The following is a 17,409-nucleotide window of genomic DNA, read 5'->3' on the forward strand; positions in this document are numbered from 1 at the left end:
TGGGAATAAATTTAGCAAATGTGTACTCTGCGCCAGTATACGGAGCCCACGCCCTTCCTGATTTTATATCCTACAATCCGGGGAGGTGACCTCCCTATTCCCATTTTCCAGTTGAGCTGCAGAGGGATGGGATTGGTAAATTTGCAAACCCTCGGTGGAAAGTGCTTGGCACCGCACCGGGCTCAACAGTAAACGCTCCATGGAACCGATACTTTTAGGGTCACGATGGGGAAACTGAGAGTGTCCTCTTCTCAAATTGAGTTCTTAAGATGCGGGTGGTCCTGGCTGCTCGCGGGGCTCGTGGGGCTGGGCGAGGAGGGGCAAGTCCGGGGGGGCGGGGCCTGACGGGCAGGGCGGGACCGAAGCCACGACTGTGCGGCCCTATCAGCTCCGGGGGCGTGGCCCCGGGCTAAGGGGCAACATACAAGAAGCGGCGCGCTGGACTCCAGGTTCACTGCTTTCTTCGGCGGCAGGGTTGTCCAGTGTCCTGCGATCGATCCTTCCTGTTCGTTCAGCTGCGCCCGCGCTGCCGCTGCCGCTGCCACTGCTGCCGCTGCCGCACAGCGCGGGAGACGCCAGCGAACTGGTGATTGAATCCCTGCGGAGGTAAGTGTGACTTAGATTCCTTTAACCTTTCCAAGCTTGATCCATTCCCGTAATCTCCGAGGAGTTGAAGTAACCAGAGCAAATGCCAACTCTTAGGGCTTACTGTGTGCAAGCACTGAACTTAGTCCCTGTCTGCATCTCAGAACTCGGCTCAGCCGCTAGCCGTGTCACAGCTGGAGAAACTGAAGCTCACCAAGGGCAAGACTGTTGCTCGAGACCACAGCGAGAAAGGGAGGGAGCCGGGACTCAAAGCCATTCTGACTGGAGGCTCGTACTCCAGGAGATTGTGTTCTCATGTCTTCCTCTGCAGTTCGCTAGCATCGCTACACAGCGGGCATCAATCAATGGAAAGCTGATAGTGTGGATGTGGAGTTTGAATGCGTCTACCTACATGTGCATGGGCAGGGTAGTGGGGGGCAGCGGGGGGATACTAATGGTGTGTACATTTTGTTCTGCACTTTACAGGACCACACTCCTTAATGTTTCATTTGCAACAAACCTGCAAGGTAACCTTCCTCTTCTCATATTTCAGATGAAGACATTGGGGGTTAGGGAGGTGATGTGAGTTGTCTAGTGAAACCCAGCTCTATCTGCCTCTGAAGCTCCAGATGGCCATGGATGTGTCCAAGCCTGGGGACGTCAGAGTCCTTGCAGGTTTGGGAACATGGTCCTGGGTATCTTCAGCCAGAATGGGCATCTGCATAACCTCCTTATGTAGAGAGAGTTGTGCTGGGAGCTGAAGGTTTGGTTTTGCAGTCCTGGAGAGATTAGCTGCCCTAGATGGACAGTACCAGGGCCCAGCCCCTCATGTGGAGCAGACCCAGAGCCTCCCTGGCCAAGTGCTAGGCGGTTGGACAGCCAGAAGGGCTTAGCTGATGCCTGCTCATTGAAATCTTAATTTGAATTGGGCATCTTTCAGCCAAAGTTGAGTTGCTTCTCTGGTCAAGAGAAGGAGTTGGGGGCTGTGCCAATGCCCAGCTTGCCTTCCAACCTAGAGTGGTTTTGTGAGTTTTCACCTGGGGCATTTGGGCCCCTTATTCTGGCAGAATAGGGTGAGCTACCTTTCCCAGCTGGCTTGGGGCATCTAAGGTCTAGAGTCTGACAGGTGAGGGACCAGGGTCCTGCAGAAAAAGATGAGGGGCAGGTCCCCCTTCCAAGGGCTTAGTGTTTTGCACCTGCTTTTCTGCTTCTGCCTCTGATCTGGCTGTTTCCACATGGGTGAGGAGCAGAAGGTGTGGAGCTGTACTGCCGAGGCGGCAGGTATGAGGCTCTGTGCGTGCTCTTCACCTGCGTTATCATCCCTGCGGCACACCTGGGCAGCAGGCCTCTTGACTTCATTTCAGAGATGAGAAACGGAGATTCAAAGAGGTGAAGTGCATGCCAGGGTCCCCTTGCTGTTGTGCCATGCTGTCATCCCTAGGTCTGTCTGGCTGCAGACCCTACTCTTAACCACTGGGTCCTGCCTCCTTTAAGGCAATTCTCTTCCCAACCACTAACTCCACCTCTGGGCCTGACTTTCACACAAGGTGTTGTTTTGTCTGAGAGGAGTCCAGGTAAAGACCTGTCAGCAGAGTTGATCCCAAGTCCCTGACAGTGTACCCTGAGAGGAGAATGAAGAGGATCAGTCTGATTTTTACAGAGTCTCTTAAGATGTAGGAGCTGGGATAGTAATAACAACATTTGTCATCATACCAGCCTGGCATGTACCCGGCACTTGCCATGGGTCAGCTATGCCCAGGGTTTTACACGGATGATCTCACTGACTTCTTTATGAGGTGGGCACTGGCCCATCCTCCTTTTTACAAGGAGGAAATTTGAGGCTTGGAGTGATGAAGGCATGTACCCAGCATGACACAGCCAGGGCAGGGGAGAGCTGCCATCCTGGCTGGGTCCTGTCCTGAATTCTGGAAGAAAGTGCTCATCCAGTGGCCAGCCGCTTGACTGTCACAGACCTCGTTGCTAGTTGAGGTTTCTCATACCACATGGGATCTAGGTCCCTGACTTGGGTTAGGGGTGGGTCTGACATGGGGGCTTGGGCTCCACTTTGCTGATAGGTACTGTTCTCAATGCAGAGAGCCCTGGCCCAGGAGCCAGATCAATACTGGCTCCCGAAGTTCTGCTTCCAGACTGGAGAGAAAAGCTGGCTGGCTGGCTGGGGGTGGGGAAGGAGCCCCTGCAGAGGAGCAAGAGGCCTCTCTGAGCCTCACATTTCATCCCTCTCTCAAAGACCTCACCTCAGCTATCTGGCCTTAAGTCAGTTACCTTTAGTCAGCTGCATTTGAAAACTGGCTCTTAGAGGTAGGACCCCCAATGCTGACCTCTTTGGCCTTGTGGGAGCTGGAACGTTTCTTTTCTGTGTCACCAGTGTAATTTACTATGTATGGGAGGTGCCTCTGTGTCTGCTTGCTTCCAACCTAGGAGGCTTTTTATTTTCTTTTTTCTTTTGCAAACTCACTGGTTTTTGATCAGTCCCAGATGTGCAAACCCAGCATCACTCAAAGGGGCTGATGGGCTTGTCAAGAAAGCAAACTACAACACAGGCATCGTTTCATTTCATCTTCAGTGCGTGGAGCTGCATAGATTCCCAGACTTTCGTGGGCTGGGGATCCGGAGCCCCTTGTACAGTCCTAAATGGACCATGCTTTGTTCTGGAACAGGGAGGATTGGGCAGCTCTGGCCGGTGGTTGGTAGGGCCAGCCATGCCCCCTTTTTTTTTTTTTTAAATGGTTGTATTGTGGTAAAATATGCATAAACTTATAATTGACCATTTTAACCATTTTAAAGTGTACGGCTCAGTGACCTTTAGTACATTTGCAATGTTGTGCAACCATCACCACTGTCTAATCCCAGAACATTTTTATCATTCCAAAAGGAGACCCTGTAGCCATGATTAGCAGTCACTCCCTTTTCTCTTCTTTCCAGCCTCTAGCAACTACCAATCTACCTTCTGTGTGGACTTACTATTCTTGACATTTCACATATATGGAATTATACATATGTCGCCTTTTGTGGCTCACTTCTTTCATTTAAGTTGATATTTTCAAGTTTACCCGTTCGTAGTATTGTCAGGGCTTCATTCCTTTTAATGGCCAAATAATAGTCCATTGTATGGATCGACCACATTTTGTTTATTCATTCTTTCATTGATGGAAGTTTGGGATAGTCCCACGTTTTGGCTATTGTGAATAATGCTTTTATTAACATCTGTGCACATGTTTTTGTTTAAATGCTTATTTCCAATTTTGGAGGGGTCTACACTCGGATGGAATTACCAGGTCACATTAACCTACTGACTTTCTTCTTAAAGAAGCATCAGTTCAGGTCATCTCATTTCAGAATTGGTCAAGGTCCTCTGCCATGGGTGGAGGTTAAATCTGGCATTTGGTTTTGGGGGAGGGGTTGGCATTCCACCCAGGGTCACAGCAGCAACGCGCAGAGAATCCTGTCTGAGATGTGGCTCTGGGGAAGCCATGCTTTGTGCCCCAGGCTCGGCAACTCTGGGCACTCGCAGACAGACACCCCCATTTCAAAGCTATGAAGACAGTTTCCTGTGGTTCAGCCCAAAGGAGATTTATCCTCTCCGTTGTCTCAAGTGCTGTGTCAGCTTAGACAGAAACCACAGATTCAGGGGGAAAAGGAGAGGATTATGCAACCTCTGGGCCATCATTTTAAAAAAATTATAAATTATGAAATCCCACATTTTCAATCTGAATATCTGGAACGTGTCCTATTACGAGTGCTGGATGACATCCTGGTAGGAAAACGAATTGAGCTTCCATTTCACTTGCAGTCAGGTGGTCCTGGCATTGCCCTTGCCCCAAGGTTCTTTTGGATTGGCAAAAACCCACCCAGAATCTCTGGGAAGGGCTGCTGGCATGCAGCAGGCATCTGCTGAGACTGACTTGGTGAGAATTTGAGACATCCTTCTAGAGCAAAGAGGCCACATTCTCTGGCAGGGAAAGGTGACAGTGGGTGGGATGTTGACAAGTTTGCAACAAGTGGAGGTACTGTGCATGTGCAAAGGCCCAGAGGTAGGAAGGGGCCTGGCACCCATGGAGAAAGGCAAGAAGCTCCACATGTCTGTAGTTTAAGAGTCAGAGCCAGGAACAGCAAGGGTCCGCCCTGCAGGTGGGCTGAGTTCTACTGATGTTGGATTCTTCGCTACAGGCTGTGAGGCACAGAAGGTGTTTTCACTTGAGAATAGAGCACTGTGGAATGAGCAGTGTCCCCCAAATTGTGGGGAGCCTATACCTACTGGTCCCCTAGGTGACCGACTACATTTCAGGTGGTGCCAGTAGTCCCTAAGGTCCCCCCACCCCCATCTCCCTTTATAACAAAGAAAGTACTCTACAACAAAGCATCTGGCCAGTATCAGGGCCCAGCTGGGAGGTCCTCACTTGGTTCTGTTTTTCATTGTGTTTAATTTTAGTCCTGCTTCTATTCAGGGCAAAAGTGATCAAATTCTCTGCAAATGGTGGTGATGTGATGGAAAGTTACCCCCTATAAGTAAATTTGTTTGAACCCTCCAAGCAGGCCAACCTGAATAAAAATACAAAATATGTGCTAGTGTAAGTGGCTGACAGAGCCAGACAAGATTGAGAAGGGGCTGTGCTAAAGACTGCAGTTTGGGAAATGCTGGGTTCAGGTGGGGCATGAGGAGACTTGACAGGCTGTTATAATCTGGAGCAGTGGTTCTCCAAGTGGGGTCCCACTGAAACTGGGGGGCACAGTAGTACCTGGGAACTCATTAGAAATGCAGATTCGGCTTCATTGGAGCAAAGTTGGCCCGGGTGCTGAGGATGGCTCTGTGGCCTCCGCCTCAGGCACTAGAATGGCTCCATTGCAACGGAGCGACACCCCAGATTGGCAGAGCATCGCCCCCTAGTGGGCATGCCAGGTGGATCCCGGTTGGGCGCATGCAGAATTGTTTCTCTGCCTCCTTGCTTCTCACTTAAGAACAAAAACAAAACAAAACAAAAACACCAAAAAAAATAAAATAAAATAAAGAAATGCATATTCTCAGGCCCCTCCCAGATCTCTGGTATCAGAAGCTATGGGGGTGTTTTAATAAGGCTTTCAGCACTTTCTAGAATAGACTCAAATGTGAGACCTACTGTTATAGAAAGCTAATGAAAACTTTGCCCTAGGCCCTGGCCTTGGCTCAGTGGTAGAGCGTCGGCCTCGCGTGCAGAAGTCCCGGGTTCGATTCCCGGCCAGGGCACACAGGAGAAGTGCCCATCTGCTTCTCTACCCCTCCCCCTCTCCTTCCTCTCTGTCTCTCTCTTCCCCTCCTGCAGCCAAGGCTCCATTGGAGCAAAGTTGGCCTGGGTGCTGAGGATGGCTCCATGGCCTCTGCCTCAGGCACTAGAATGGCTCTGGTTGCAACAGAGTGATGCCCCAGATGGGCAGAGCATCGCCCCCTGGTGGGCATGATGGGTGGATCCCGGTGGGGTGCATGCGGGAGTCTGTCTGACTGCCTTCCCATTTCCAACTTCAGAAAAATACAAAAAAACCCAAAAAACAAAAAAAAACTTTGCCCTTGGCCTGCTACAGATGGGGTGAGGGGAGCTCATTAGTGGGGATAGATGGGAAGCTGTGTGGAAGATTCTGCTTACAGGGCCTGGTGTGACCAGAGAGAAGTCACATGGCAAGAGTGGGGTGAGTGGCTTGGGAGCTAAAATGAGCACCAGAGTCAAGAAGCCCCTGAGAACAAGTTGTTGGCATGTCCATGAGTCTTTCTTCTGGAAAAAGGCTCAGCTTGTTGGCGCTCATGCTCAGGCCTGAGCAAGTGTCCTAAGGATTCCGGCTCCTTCCTGCAGAGTACATTTACTGTCCCCGTTCACCCAGGAGCTTGTGAGGGCTATCTATATATTTGAAACCCGAAACCTCCCCTCTGGAAAAATGAATTGTTTCCGGGATAACATTTAAGATAGATCTGCAAATATGTGTATTATCTGCTAACCTTCCCTCTCTCCCTCCTGCCCCAAACCCGCTCCCAACACAGCTGGTCTGTTCTCCTGGGCAGAAGCTCCCAGCTGCTGAAAACACCGTTTATTCCCAGAAACCTTCAAGACCTGGGCTTCACTAGGACTGGAGATATTTTCAGCTTTGGCGTCACTGGACAAAGTGCCCTCTCAGACGTGGGATGAACCAGGCCCTGTCTGGGAGAGTGTCTGTCTGCTGTCTGCTCCAGGTGGGCGGCCCCACCGCCACGCGGCCTTACCTGGGCTCCGACTCGCAAGTTCCTTGTGAAGTGCTGTCCAGGATGAGGCTCCACACTTGCTTTGGTTCAGAGACTGCTGTGGAGAACTCTCTTGCATGGTGGTGTTCCCATTCCTTCTCTTTATTATTATTTTAAATTTTCATCTATTCATTTTTTTTTTTTTACTAGGGTAACAGTATGATTATACAGGTCTCAGTTGCCCAATTGTCAGAGAAAGACAAGTACCATATGATTTCACTCATATGTGGAATCTAAAAAGCAAAATGAACTAACAAGTAAAATAGAGACAGACTCAGATAGAGAGCAAGCTGACAGCTGTGGAGGGAGGTGGGGGGGTAGAACGGAAAAGGACAAACAAACAAACAAAACTTGTGGCCGTGGACAGAATGTGGTGATTGCCCCTTGCTTCTCTTGGTCCATTCTTCAAACAGAAGCCAGAGAGATTTCAAAGTTAAAAACAAAAACACAACATTTTATTAAGGTTTAACACAGTAGAGAGGACTGCATACTCATTTATGTAATGGTGGATAAATTTTTTTCAAAGTGATATGTGCATGCTAGGACCCCAGACCTAACTGTGGGGCCTGGTCAATCCCCCCAGGGGTCCCTCCCATTCCCCTCCCCCCATGGGTAACCATTTCCGGACTTTGAATGGTGTGGATTGGTTTTGCCTGGTTTTGAACTTTACATAGCTGGCTCCATGCATGTTTGATTACTGGACTCTTCCTTTGTTCACTGTTATGTCTGTGAGCTTTGTCTACCTCATTGCATGCTGACAGGCTTCCAAAGCATAAATCAGAACCTGTCACTATCAGCTTCATCCCTCCACCACCACGCTTGTCATTGCATTTACGGAAAATCAAGACTCCTTATCATGGTCTTCAAGGCCCCTCACCTCCTGCCTTTACCTGCCCCTGTGATGCCATTTTTCCCTCTTTCCCTCGTGGTGAGACACTGACTACCTCTAAGCCTTTGTCCTTACTGTTCCTGCTTCCTGGAGTTCCCTTTCCTTGAGATCTCAGTGGGAGCCCACTCTCTGTCCTGGCCAGAGTGGTCCCTACCCCGAGCTCTGCCCAACTTCCCCTCCTGTTCCCAGGACTGCTTCCTCCGTGTGTTTTGTCTTTATCCAGTTGCTGCTGTCTCCTCCCTTTCCCAAGAGTGGATTGTCTTTTATTGTTATTATTATTGATTTTATAGAGAGAGGAAGGCAGAGAAAGAGAGGAGAGAGACAGAAACATCTGTCTGTTCTTATAGATGCTCTGACCAGGGATCGAACCCGCAACCTTTGTGTTTTGGGACAACACTCTAACCAACTGAGCTATCCAGCCATGGCAAGAATGGACTGTCATGTTTTCTTGCATATCCCAAGGACTCTGTGGCCATCCTAGGGTTTTTTCCCTAAGGATTTTCATTGGCAGAGCAATGTGGAGATTTCATAGCCTGGTGCTATAGAATGCCTGAGCCTGTGTCTTTAAGCTTGGTTCAAAATCAGTGGTCGTGACAGATACCACCCAGTACCAGTGAATCAGGCAAGAGGCTAGCCCAGGTGCTGCCAGCTCTGAAGCCTGGTGAGAAATGATCTGGGATGCTTGAATTCACACAGGAAGACAAGGGGAAGAAACAGTAAGGTCCTAAGAAACTGCTAGGTCCTTAGATTCAGCTTTTTAGAACCACTGTTTTTGTAAGCTTCACATCCTCCCTCCTCCAGCCCTGGAAGAAATTCAGGGCCTCATTGTGCCCATGAGGAATTGGAGACCCTGAGAGATAAAGGATCCTCCTGGGCAGCTTTACCTGGTGGAGTCAGGATTCAAACCCAGGTCTGACCTAAAGTCCATGCTTTTCCACCCTGCCTCTGGCAGCCCTGGTTGCCTTCTGGCATCCCCTTTAGAGATGGCAGTTTCTAGCTGTTTATCTAAAGCAATGGTAGTCAACCTGGTCCCTACCACCCACTAGTGGGCGTTCCAGCTTTCATGGTGGGCAGTAGCGGAGCAACCAAAGTATAAATAAAAAGATAGATTTAACTATAGTAAGTTGTTTTATAAAGATTGATTCTGCCAAACTTAGCGAAAATCCGACATAAAGTACTTGGTAAGTCATTATTATTCTGTATTTTAACTTGCTGTAACTCTGCTTTATAAATTTTATACAGTAAAGTTACTTCCCTACTTTATAAATCACCATTACTGTGGAACCGGTGGGCGGTTAGAAAATTTTACTACTAACAGAGATACACAAGTGGGCGGTAGGTATAAAAAGCTTGACTACCCCTGATCTAAAGTTTTGTTGAGAGCATTGTTCCTAAGGAAATACCCACACATCTGCAAGACAAAAGAAAGGGGCCCCAGGAGGTATGTGCCAGGTGTTTTAAGACCATATTAATTAATTATCCAGTCACTTTTTAGAGTGGCCTCTGATATATTTTCTTGGCTTGCATTGAATACATCTGGTTTTTAGTTGTTTTTTTGTTTGTTTTGTTTTGTTTGTTTGCACAAAGTCGATTAAGAGTTTGTTGAATGAGTTTTCTTCTCTTTATGTCCAAAATTGTGTATATTCTCTGGATAGTGTTTAAAAAATGGAACGGGTGTGTATATTATACTTGTTCAATATATATTCCACAAGAACATATCTTTTGCCAAGGGACAAGAGGAAAGAAGGTGCCCTTGGGGTGGGTATTTCTCTTAAGCCAAGTGGACGGCTGGCCATCTGTCCTTGGTTGTGGGGACTCCAGGGTGCCTGTTTCCTCCCCATCCAGCCCTAATCCTGGGCAGAAGTGTTTAAGGAAAACCAACGAGACTGCCTGCCACCCCACCCCGGGTGTCTGGTACTGACCCAGACGCTCTTCCTGAGAAGTTCTGCCCAGTCCTGGGATATGCCCGAGACATGCCTGCTGGGGAATGCTGTTCCGTCCTCCCAGCCACCACTTCATTCCTGGAATTGCTGGGTGGTATGTGGGTAGGACTGTGATCTGTGCTTGGCCTCTCTCCTACGTCGAGTTCTTCTTTGTGCTTCTGAGGAAGAGCAGAGCCCAAGGCACCCCGGCCTTGGGGTTAGCAGCTGTCCTGTGGGTGGGGTGTCTCACTGAATGTGTCTGGCTGGCATGGGGGGGGAGGTCATAACTGCCCTGACATTTTGGGGAGCTGCTGCCTGGATGAGCCAGGACTGTTAAGCAGATGGAATGTGACAGATGCATCGGCACTGTCCACAGGCATTCTGTGTGACCGCGAGCAAGTTGCTTATCCGTTTTGAGCCTCAGTCTCCTCGTCTGTACAATTGGGCTTATAATCGCAGTGGCCCCATTTGTCTGTGGAGAGGATGAATCTGAGGTGCTGGGAGTAGAGGCTGGCTGCTCTGTTCACGCTCATCACGCTTTGGCCGGGTTATTGGTGATGACTGTTCATTGAACACTGAAGCCTGCTGGGGTATGAAGTTGAACAAGGCTCAGTACCAGCCAGTGGCATGCTGGGACCAGTTCTCTAATTAAAGTTTCAGAAAAGGTTGTGAGCCAGTAAAACACAACCATCATTAAAACGTTAACTTATATAAACTTCTAGTTAGATCCGTCATTTAAAATGAAGGTAACAACAAATAGTCAAAACTCATCATGTCCTAATTTTTTACTACGCTTTACTACTAGCTCCGCTCTTGAGGTTATTCATGTGGTTGTACAATCTTTCCAAAAAACCCCGTATTCAGTACCTCATGTTGCTTGCTTGAAATTGGCTATGGTGAAAGTATTTATACCAGGACAATTGGCAAACACTACAAATCAGGGTGGGTATCTATTTATTTATTTATTTATTTTTAGCCATGGTTGTTAAACATTTGCCAGTAATACCACTGGCTCCAGCCCTCAAGAAGCACATAGTCTAGCTGGTGAGGCGGACAGTACAAACAGAAGCATCACAAGCTGGTGAGTTCTAGGGCATCCAGGGATCAGTTCACTCAGCTATGACAGAGCCCTGATGGAGACAGAGCTTCATGGCAGCCATGGCTTCTGAGCTGGGTCATCATCATCAGCACAAATGACCATATTCATCTGTGCAGATGGTCCCTGGCCAGTTGGTCGGTACTAATGCTCTAGATCTGATCCATGACATCTTGGCACCTGCTTCTCCAGAAGGTGGGGAAAAAGTGGCCACAGCTCAAGTCATGTGCTGTGTAAAGTGTGTTTTAAATTTAAGGGAGGGTTCTCCCTTCTCCAGCACAAGGATTAGACATTTAATAGGATTTTTAAAAGTTAGATTTCGCCTCAAGGCAGAGGTGGGGCTTTGAAATTATGTGGTGAAGAAAGAAGAGTCTTTTTCATTTCATTCTTTATTATTAATGCTAGCCTTCTAAGAATCCCTTCAGACAAATGCGTGTGTGAGGCATTTAGCAGCCTCATTGTCATTGTAATAGCTAACACTGTTAGTTCTACGCTACATAGCTGGCATGGTCGTGTTTAATCTCTCTTCATTCCTCACTCCACGGCTCAGCCCTGGACCCTAACCTGCCCCTCCCTGATTTGTCCCACCCCTCCTCTGGCCCAGGCTGTGCAGATTAATCCCTGCTCTTTGGTGAAGTCTCAGCTGAATAGTCACCGCCTCCCTGAAGCCTTCTGGCGCTTAATCACGCCTATACACTTGCTGGCCTTGTTCGCCAATGTCCGACAAACCCTCCAATTCCCCTCTACCTTATAGAAGCGGGCACTGGAGCCCAGAGAAGCTACCGGGCTACATGCCATGTCTATTTCTTTTTTTTTTTTTTAATTGAACTTATTGGGATGACATTGGTTTGCAAAACCGTACAGGTTGCAAGGGTACAACCCAATAGAACTTCATCTGCCCACTGCACCATGAGCCCATTGCCCCAAACAGTCTCTTTCCATCCGCTTACCCACCTCTGTCCCCCTCCACCCTCCCCTACCCCTTTTCCCTCTATCACCACACTGTTGTGTGTGTCCATGTGTTATGTGTATATGGTTTATTTGCTTAATCCCTTCACCTTCTCTCATCCAGGCCCCCATCCCTTCTCCTCTGACAGCTGTCAGTCTGTTTCCTGTGACCCTGCCTCTACTTTTATTTTGGGTTGTTTTCTGTTGTTGTTGTTTTTTGTATTTTTCTGAAGCTGGAAACGGGGAGAGACAGTCAGACAGACTCCCGCATGAGCCCGACCGGGATCCACCCGGCACGCCCACCAGGGGCGACGCTCTGCCCACCAGGGGGCAATGCTCTGCCCCTCCGGGGCATCGCTCTGCCGCGACCAGAGCCACTCTAGCGCCTGGGTCAGAGGCCAAGGAGTCATCCCCAGCACCCAGGCCATCTTTGCTCCAATGGAGCCCTGGCTGTGGGAGAGGAAGAGAGAGACAGAGAGGAAGGAGGGGGGGGGAGAAGCAAATGGGCGCTTTTCCTATGTGCCCTGGCCGGGAATCGAACCCGGGTCCCCCGCATGCCAGGCTGACGCTCTACCGCTGAGCCAACTGGCCAGGGCCTCTACTTTTATTTTGTTCATCAGTTTATTTCGTTCATTAGATTCCGCATATGAGTGCAATCATATGGTACTTGTCTTTCTCTGACTGGCTTATTTCACTTAGCTTAAGGCTCTCCAGGTCCATCCATGCTGTTGCAAAAAGTAAGATTTCCTCTTTTATTTCACAGCCAAGTAGTATTTCATTGTGTAAATGTACTCATCTGTTGATGGACACTGTGGCTCTTCCAATCTTGGGAAGAGAGGGGGAGACACACATTCATTCCACAAATATTTATTGAACACCAGCTTGGCAGACGTTGGTGCTTTAGCTATGAATAAGCCGACAGGTCTGTGGACGTGGTTAAGCAGTGACCCCAGAGTTGAGTCTTGAAGAGAGGAGCAGGACTTAATCTGCCTAGCGTGGGCCAGCGGAGCGGGTAGGACAGGGTCACAGGATGAGCTGTGGGAACAGCATGTGCAAAAGCAGGGAGCTTGGCACAGTCTTGGAGCTGACGGCTGACAGGCTCAGTCCTTCGATTCATCTTCTGGCCGACTTTCCTAAACACAGACAAAGGCAGCCGAGCCAGATGATGCATCAAACTTAAACAAACCGTGTTCCTTTCTCTCACTCACTCCCGAGGGTTGAGTTTGGTGGCAGCATTGCCTGGGAGGCGACCTCGAGGAGACCCCTGGTTCGATTGAGAACACGAGGATCTGCTGACCTCCTGTGTACCCGTAGAGCATCGGCCAGGTGTGGAGGGGGCAGCGACAGCTGTCGAAAGTTCCCCGAGCTTTCAGAAAGCTTGATCTCAAGGCTTGGCTCCCCGGGCTGCACAACCTCTCAGATCTCTCAGATCCCAGACAGTGTCGCCTGGACTGCGTTTTACTTTCTGTATAATGGGCTTGAAAGCAGCCACCTCCTTGGCGGAGAGCAAATGCCCTTGAAAGCTTCAGGCTATGCTGCAAGAATTTGACTCCTGTAACTTTCATTCACCAGGCTTGGGTCTCCCTGTTGACCTTGGGGTTTGAAATCATTGTCGGTCCCTCCCTACCTCTCTGGTGGCCTGCTTGCTTGGTACATACCCTTGAGACCCCAATGCCTTTATCATATTTGTGGTCTGCCTAACTGTGCTCACAGAACTGCCAGGCTCGGCTTTACAACTTTGGCAAAGAAGAACGACGTCTTCCAGAAAGCATTTCTGCCGTATTATAGGGCCATCCACGGCGGATATTTCAGTCTGCTGGTAGGAGGCCAGTGGAGACAAAGCTGAAGAGGGCTTCTCTACAAAATGCCTTTGGGGGTATCTCCCTCAAACCACTTTGGCAACCTTAGGAAAATTGGGGGCAGCAGTATAGAGCCGAAGAGTGTGGGCCTCACTGTCCGGGTGCCTAAGTGTGAACTCCTCCAGGGTGTTAGGAGAACAGCTGGGGCCCCAGCAGCTGGAGCGCACTCTACAGAGAGCACCCACTGATGACAAGGGTCAGAGGTCAGTTGGTCACATTTGAGTCAAAGGCATGTCAGCAGATGGAGGTTGGAGAGGTGTCGAGCCCAGTAGTAACAGGGGCATGTTTTGGTGAAATGTCACCATGATGTAAAGGTTTCAGTCCCCTGGGGGTGACACACTGGTGCCTTCTCATCAATAGAGCCGTCGTCTGACCCTGGGGACTGATGCCTCGGCTCCACCGAGCCCAGCAGTCTGCACAGGAGGCAGAGGAGGACAAAGAGGATTGAAGAGGGAGGTGGGGTTATTGGTGGGGGCAGCCTCCGCTGCAGGAGTGATGACAGGAAATCCAGGGGGTGGCAGTAAGAAAGGGCTCAGAGGTCAGATGAAGCTGCATCCTAATCCTGGGTTTTCTGCTGGCTGGTTGTATGACCTTGACTGGGTTCCTTAAACACCACAGTCTCCTCATCTGTAAACTGGGAGTGGGACCCAAACCTCAAGGTCACCGGGAGGTGAATTGAGAAATGCAGCAGCTGGCACACAGTAGGTCTCCCTCAGTGTAAACCCCCTGCTGGCCTGCCTGGGAGGAGCATGTGCTTGTCATTGGAAAGCTCCAGGAGGCCTGGGACAATGTGTATGTCTCTTTGGAAAAAGGTTTGTTGTTGTTGTTTTTAATTGTAAATGGCAAAGAGACTGAAGTGCTTTAGCTCTAATTTCTGCTTGAGCTGTGTGGGCAGCAGAAGCTGAATGATTGGAACAGGCCAAGGGTACTGGCATTGCCCATGCAGTGGGCCCCGGCCCGTGGGCCTGTTGCTTTAACAGAGCGCTGACGCTGTCACTGCCAGGTTCCGGCCATGTCTTTGCCTTGGCCTCCTGATCTGCCTCCTTTGACCGCCTTGCCCTCTTCCATATAGCAGCCAGCAGGATATTTGGAGCACGATCCTGTTCATCCAGTTATCTGAAGCACATACCAGTCTGGTAGGGCTGCCATAACCAAGGAGCGCAGACTGAGTGGTTTAAAGAACAGACATTTATTGCCTCACAGTTCTGAAGATCAAGGTGTCAACAGGGCTGGTTCCTTCTGAGGCCTCTCTCCTTAGCTTGTAGGCAGCCATCTTCCTGTGTCTTCACATGGGCTTCCCTCTGAGTGCATCTGTCCTAATCTCCTCTTCTTATATGGACGCCAGTTGTATCGGATTAGGGCCCATCCTGATGACCTCGCTTAACTTAATCACATCTTTAAAGCCTGATCTCCAAATACAGTCACATTCTGAGACGCCGGGGGTTGGGGCTTCCACCTATGAATTTGGGACAGACACAGCCCAGCCCGGAACCCTGTGCCGGTACCACGCTGAGAATGCAGACACGAGTGGGACGCCAGCCCTGTTACCCCTACAACTCTGCTGTATCTTCATTGTTCTCCTGCTGCCCACACTTAGCAAGAGCATCAAGATCCGGGCCTGGCCCCTCTCCAGCATGGACCCCAGCCACCCTAGCTCCATTCGGGCCAAACCCCTTTCAGTCCCAACAGTATACTGGACCTGCCGCCCAGCCTGGTGCCGCGAATGCCGTAACCCAGGGCAAGTCTGCATTTCCCAGGCCAGCAACTGGCGCAGAGTGGGGAAGTTACAGAAACCTTTTCTCTTCTCTCCTTTCACTTGTGTTCCTTGCAGTGGGAAGGTCCAGGAAGCCCCATGGTTCTCCCAACTCTAAACTCCGTCTGAGGCTTTACCAGTTCTCTTTGGAACTTTTGAGGGAAGGACCCGTTTATAGGTCCCTGAGTGCCGGGGCGCTTGTTCGGGGGAACATGCCAGAAGGATGCACTTGGGACCCACAGTTGTTTCATTGCCCTTTCGTGCGTTGGCATTTTGCTTTGTTTTAAAGTAGACAAGTCTAGAGGATAGGATGTGTTCACCACCTAGGTCCAGTGTTGGAGGATGCCCTCCTTGGTCACAACTTTACAGTTTCTGCCAACTCAGCCTGTCCCCCTAGAGTGAGCAGAGGTTGACACTTCCATATTTGTTTTGAGATTTTAAATTTGAAATAACACATTGAAGATAAAGATGAAGTCCCCCACATTCTCTGTCCCAGTCCTATTGCCCTCTCCCCAGACTCAGCCACCACTGTGACCTTGGTTGGATTCAGTCCTGGGTTTACCACACACACACACACACACACACATACACACACACACACACACACGAACACACACACGTACACAAGCACAAACATACAAACATGTATACACACGTGTATATAATTTACATATAGATATTTATATAAATATATACATGTATACCCAAAAATATGCAAAATATGATTTATGTGATTTAAATTTTACATAAATAGTACAATTAGCATAATATTTTACAACTTGCTATTTTAACCCAATATATTTGACTTTTTATTTATGCTGACACTCACCTAGCTCTAGTTTATTCCTTTTACCTGCTGTATAATATTCTACCCCATGACTAACCACAATTTCCTTATTGATTACCCTACTGATCGCTGTTTGAGTCGTGCCCATTGGCAGTTCCACCAGGTTTTAGTTTAGTGGAGCAACAGCTGGGTTACACGAGCAGTTCATGTTTCATGTTTTTGCAGGTGCCCTGCCCCTCTGGCTACTTTAGCGTAGAGTAAAGCACATCGAGTGCTGTCATGATGCCGGAGCGGACGCTTCTTGATGTCAGTCCTCACACTCACTTTGCCTCAAATCTCAGCCCAGCGTCAGTGTGTTTTGGCGTCTCCGGCAGCCTGACCTTCTGCTGCTGGGAAATGTTCATATATGGTGGTGTGACTAACCTGAGAGAAGAAGTCAGGGATCCTGAGAGGTTCTGCATTACTGGGTTGACTCCCAGTGGGGCGAGTGAGCACGCAGAAGGGAACTCCGTAGGAGGGAGGCTACTGGTGGTTTACGCCAAAGAGAGCCAGGCCTCCCCTGGGGATGGCGGTTATTTTTATCTGAAGCTCGGGCTTGGTCAGGACCCTGGAGAGTTTCCAGGGTCGGAGATGGGAACTGCCTCTTTCCCAGAGCTCCTCGGCTTGGCTCTGCCTCCTGGGACTCCCAGGTTTGCCCGTTCGGCCTCCTGCCCCTTCTGTGCCTGGCCCCTGAGGCTGTCCTTCTCTGGCTGCCATTTTTTGTTCTCAGCAAGCTTGACTGGTGAGCACCCGGTGATCACTAATGTGAATGAAGACCAGAGGAGCCTTGTTGTAAGGATTGAGCTTCCCAGGGTTCCCAGCAGGTCAGCACTGAGGCACACAGCTGTCACCCTCCCCCTCCCCCTCCCGGAAGCCCTGTCCTCCAGCTGCCGGTGATGTCCTAAGTCAGCCCTGTCCCACTGGGCGGGGCTGTGACTTTCCTTGCCATCTCCCCAGACCAACTAGGAGCTCTTTGAGGCCAGGGACAGTGTCTTCTTTAACTTCATGTCCCAGGGTCTATCTAGCACAATATAGGTGCCCAATAAACGTCACCGGGTGACTGACCAACTCTCCCTTGGGAGTCAGGCCGAGGCGAGAGACGTAAATGAACACACTCACTCAACCCCTGCCTTATCTTTTTGGATCAGGTGGCAGCCAGGAAGAGGCCTGCAGTTTGTAGCCCTTTAGCAGAGGAGAAACCCCGGCCTCCAGGGAGAAAGGAGCCAGAGTAGCATGAGGGAAAATCCCAAACCCTCAGAGTCATCAGAC

General features: G+C 49.6%; 1 protein-coding gene and 1 non-coding gene across 2 annotated transcripts in view; both read left to right on the plus strand.

Annotated features, from left to right (window-relative positions):
- The first annotated feature begins 451 nt into the window (after nt 1-451).
- The window catches only part of CRISPLD2 (cysteine rich secretory protein LCCL domain containing 2), a 66,508-nt gene continuing 49,550 nt past the window's right edge, over nt 452-17,409 (plus strand). Inside the window, exon 1 of the mRNA XM_066243153.1 lies at nt 452-606. The gene's annotated coding sequence lies outside the window, so the exon portion shown is untranslated. The remainder of the gene's footprint in view (nt 607-17,409) is intronic.
- On the plus strand, nt 5,754-5,827 carry TRNAA-CGC (transfer RNA alanine (anticodon CGC)). The gene has a single exon. It is a non-coding gene; the product is annotated as a tRNA-Ala (tRNA).

The sequence above is a fragment of the Saccopteryx bilineata genome, chromosome 9, assembly GCF_036850765.1.
Source record: "Saccopteryx bilineata isolate mSacBil1 chromosome 9, mSacBil1_pri_phased_curated, whole genome shotgun sequence".
NCBI classification, from domain to species: Eukaryota; Metazoa; Chordata; class Mammalia; order Chiroptera; family Emballonuridae; genus Saccopteryx; species Saccopteryx bilineata.